Source organism: Lissotriton vulgaris, chromosome 1_1 (genome assembly GCF_964263255.1).
Source record: "Lissotriton vulgaris chromosome 1_1, aLisVul1.2, whole genome shotgun sequence".
Classification (NCBI taxonomy): domain Eukaryota; kingdom Metazoa; phylum Chordata; class Amphibia; order Caudata; family Salamandridae; genus Lissotriton; species Lissotriton vulgaris.
Genome location: NC_141685.1, coordinates 156,947,889 through 156,952,413, shown reverse-complemented (window position 1 = coordinate 156,952,413; position 4,525 = coordinate 156,947,889). Strand labels below are relative to the sequence as shown.

The window sequence follows — 4,525 nt, the reverse complement described above, 5'->3', positions numbered from 1 at the left end:
GTTTTGTTTTCGCCACAAAAAGGTCAATTGCTGCCATTAAACTATGTGATGTGATACTGCAGTAGATTCTGGTGTGCAGAGTTGTGTTCTTGGTGCAACTTAATAAATATTTTTTTTTTTTAAAGACACTCCGGCGTACCGGGAGAGACCCAGACTGGAGCACAATCACTATAATCGGAAAGTTCTAAGCAATCTTGGCAGTCAGGCCACAATTTATCCGCCACACGTAGGGTCTTTAAACAAAATGTTTTGAAGAATTTAGGAGAGCAGAATTTATACATGAAACCTGGCTCCCCTACCCCTACAAGCAAAGCTTTGAACATTCGGCCTATCAAAGAGTCATCTGGGGAAAGCAATAACATCCAAGAGTTCTTTAATTAGTAGGCCCAACAGTACAACGGAAGATCTGGTAGGCCCATTCCCCCTCGCTGAAATTCTCGTGAGAAATACGCATGCGCGGGCAGCCGCGCATGCGCATTAGTAGCAAAGATGGCGGCGCGGTTACCAGAGGGAGCCCCAGAGACGCAGCCGACAAGGTAAGAGGTGTTTATTGTTTTTAAAATCATTATTTAAGTATTTAGGGAGGGCGGGAGGGAGGCCGGTAGTATTTAGCGGTGTTGATAGTTGGGCCTTCTATCATCTGGTATTTCAATGTCCCACATAATTTGAAATGTAATTTTTCCGTAATTCATTCCTCGCACAATAACTGTGTGTTCGCTGATGTCTTTGTAGGTTTTCTAATCGACTAAAGCTCTTCACACATTCACTGCATTTAAATGTTTTTTTTTCTCCTGTGTGAGTTCGCTGATGATACCTTAATGCTGAAACTACTGTCACACTCATCACAATGATAGGGTTTTTCCCCCGTGTGTGTTCACTGATGAATTTGTAGGGATGATAATCGACTAAAGCTCTTCCCACATTCACTGCACTTGAACGGCTTTTCTCCTGTGTGTGTTCGCTGATGTCTTTGAAGGCTTGATAACTCACTAAAGCACTTTTCACATTCAGTGAACTTGAATGTTTTTTCTCCTGTGTGTGTTCGCTGATGACTTTGTCGCTTTGATAATCGACTAAAGCTCTTCCCACATTCATTGCACTTGAATGGTTTTTCTCCTGTGAGTTCGCTGATGTTTCCTTAATGCTGAAGAGTCGCGAAAACTACTGTCACATTCACTACAATAATAGGGTTTTTCCCCCGTGTGTGTTCGCTGATGACTTTGTAGGTTTGATAATTGACTAAAGCTCTTCACACATTCACTGCACTTGAATGGCTTTTCTCCTGTGTGTGTTCGCTGATGTCTTTGAAGGCTTGATAACTCACTAAAGCACTTTGCACATTCAGTGCACTTGAATGTTTTTTCTCCTGTGTGTGTTCGCTGATGACTTTGTAGCTTTGATAATCGACTAAAGCTCTTCTCACATTTATTGCACTTGAATGGTTTTTCTCCTGTGTGAGTTCGCTGATGTTTCCTTAATGCTGAAGAGTCACAAAAACTACTGTCACATTCACTACAATAATAGGGTTTTTCCCCCGTGTGTGTTCGCTGATGACTTTGTAGGTCTGATACCCGACTAAAGCACTTTGTACATTCACAGCACTTGAATGGTTTTTCTCCTGTGTGAGTTCGCTGATGATACCTTAATGTAGACGAGACGCGAAAACTACTGTCACATTCACTACAATGATAGGGTTTTTCCCCTGTGTGTGTTCGCTGATGATTTTGTAGGTATGATACCCGACTAAAGCACTTTGTACATTCACAGCACTTGAATGGTTTTTCTCCTGTGTGAGTTCGCTGATGATACCTTAATGTAGACGAGACGCGAAAACTACTGTCACATTCACTACAATGATAGGGTTTTTCCCCTGTGTGTGTTCGCTGATGATTTTGTAGGTATGATAATTGACTAAAGCTCTTCACACATTCACTGCATTTAAATGGGTTTTCCCCTGTGTGTGTTCGTTGATGTCTTTGAAGGCTTGATGAATGACTAAAGCACTTTGCACATTCACTGCACTTGAATTGTTTTTCCCCTGTATGTGTTCGCTGATGACTTTGAAGGTATGATAACTGACTAAAGCACTTTGCACATTCACTACACTTGAATGGCTTTTCTCCTGTGTGTGTTCGCTGATGTCTTTGAAGGTGTGATAACTGACTAAAGCACTTTGCACATTCAGTGCACTTGAATGGCTTTTCCCCTGTGTGTGTTCGCTGATGTCTTTGTAGCACTGATAATCGACTAAAGCTCTTTACACATTCACTGCAATTGAATTGTTTCTCTCCTGTGTACGTGTGCTGATGAAGCCTGAGTAGTGATGACATACTAAAGCTCTTGGTGCATGTGCATGATTCTTCTTTCTTGGTTACTGTCTGTGGATCGGGTATATATTTGTCTACATCTCATGACTGTATTTCCTGATGGGCCAACATGGCTGATTAAGCACTTCTGTTTTCTCACACACTTTATATGCGTGCAGTATTTTGCACATTTGATTTCTGTTTTAACAATAAATGCAATAGCCACAAAATATTTGCCACACTCCTAACATGTGGAAGAAGTCTTTGTAGGTGATTGTGCCTGCAGATTGGATTAGGGCTATGCACGCATGAGGGTAAAAATGTATCTTCCTTCTGGCCCGCGCAAATTAGGACAGTCTATGGTATTGAAGATACAAGAACTCCTCTTTCCTTTACCCGTCAGTTGTCTGGCTCCGCTCTGTTGTGCTCTTCTCTGGTTACTGTTGTTTGTCCAGAAAGAGTTTAGAATTCACCTAGAGCACGGAATGATGGCTTGTCATCATGTAAGAAAACAGAGCTCTGCGGTAATCACACCATACAGATCCCATGATCAAAGTTGGTATTGGACACTTGTTTATACAGGAGGCGGTTTGTTATTGTTGTTGCCTTAACTTTCCTAAGTGATTAAGATCATTTCTTCATCTTGTGGCATGGAGGTGCACAGCTCAGACTCTTACAATCACTGAACTGCCCTTGATGCTTCATCCGGGATCTGTCAGTTTGTGTGCAGGTTCCTCTGTCGCCGACTGCGCTGATGTTTTGCTGAATACTGTAGCTCATTATTTCTGCTATTATTGAAGATTTACAGCATTCGCTTCATTATTGATGGTCATTTCATACAGCCAAGGCTTGTTTTCTGTTGGATGTAAAGATATTGAAAATTACTAAATTGAAACATATTGGAATTATAATTCACAATGTTAACTGCTTGTAAAAGACATTTCGGGGGAGATTTACCAAATATCCACGCAATGCAGCACAGCCCTCCCCCCGCGAGGCTACGCTGCATTGTACGACAGGGAGGGAGTAGGAGAGCACCATATTTTCAAAGATATGGCTCTCTCCTTCCCTTTCCCTTGCGCCAAGCACTGATTACAGCAGCCCTGTGCCATGCACACACCTTTTTTTTTTTCTTCAAATTATTTTTCTTCACTTTTGTAGCAATAAAAAACTTCACAATACATCAATCGCTGTTGGAGGTGGTACAACAGTGCAGCCCTGCCAATAGAATGTATACATTAGTTTGCGTATATACAGACTGAGGGCATGGGGTCACACATAACTGATGCAGCGTGAGACCGGCGGGCGGTACTGGAGGGGAAGGAGGGGGGGGGGGAACTAGGTACCAGTTGTGGGAAGAGGGAGTTGGAGACCATAGGTCATGTGACTACAGGGAGATGGGAGAGAATACCCTAATGAGGGGAGAAGCAACTAGGGGAGGGGGGAAGGAATCAAAGGGGCGAAGGCTGAGGCAGGGGGGCAGAGTTAAACGGATTGTACTAGGCATATCTGTGACGAAGGCAGTGAGGGGGACAATGAAAAGGGGGGGGGAGAACGTAGGGCGCCCAGCTGGGGAGGCAGGATGCGAGGAAGGGATGGGAGATTAGGCCATGTGCGTGTTAGAGAGGCGTTGGTGCTGACGGGGACGCCGCGGTGTGTTGTGAGACGGTCGGGGCGTCGCGTCTGTGGGCTTGCAGGAATTGATGGGACAGTGTGGCCCACTCTAAGGATATAGGGTTCTTCCGCTGGACCCTTGCCTCCTCCTCCCGCAGTGTATCTTCCTCTGCCATAGCCTATTTTTTTACCGCTCCCACCCATGTCTCAAATGAGGGGCCGGCAGCCGCCCGCCATTGCATGGCTATGTTCCTTTTCGCTAAGAGCAAGGATAGGACTGCATATCTGACCTGTACCTTTTTTGTCTTCGGCCGGCGGAAGATTCCCAACGCAACTGCCTCCCAGGAGCGAAGGTCTGCGAGGCCTGTGAGGGTGCAAAGTGAGTCAAGAATGGCCGGCCAATAGGATTGAAGAGTCGGGCAACTCCAGAACATGTGTAGGAAGTGTGCATCCGGAGAATGACATTGGGGGCATAGGAACTGTGTGTCGGGGAAGAACCGCTGTAGGCGTGCAGGGGACTGATAGGCCCGGTGTAAAATATGGAATTGGATATTTTTTAACCTTGCGTTTCTCAAGACTTTCTTTGGGAATTCGAGCACCCTATC

The 4,525-nt window shown here is 44.7% G+C and overlaps 1 pseudogene across 1 annotated transcript; it reads right to left on the bottom strand.

Annotated features, from left to right (window-relative positions):
* Positions 1–538: 538 nt before the first annotated feature.
* On the bottom strand, positions 539–2,727 carry LOC147737933 (uncharacterized; annotated as a pseudogene). The gene has a single exon (XR_015304806.1). The product of XR_015304806.1 is annotated as an uncharacterized LOC147737933 (transcript).
* Between the last annotated feature and the right edge of the window lie 1,798 nt (positions 2,728–4,525).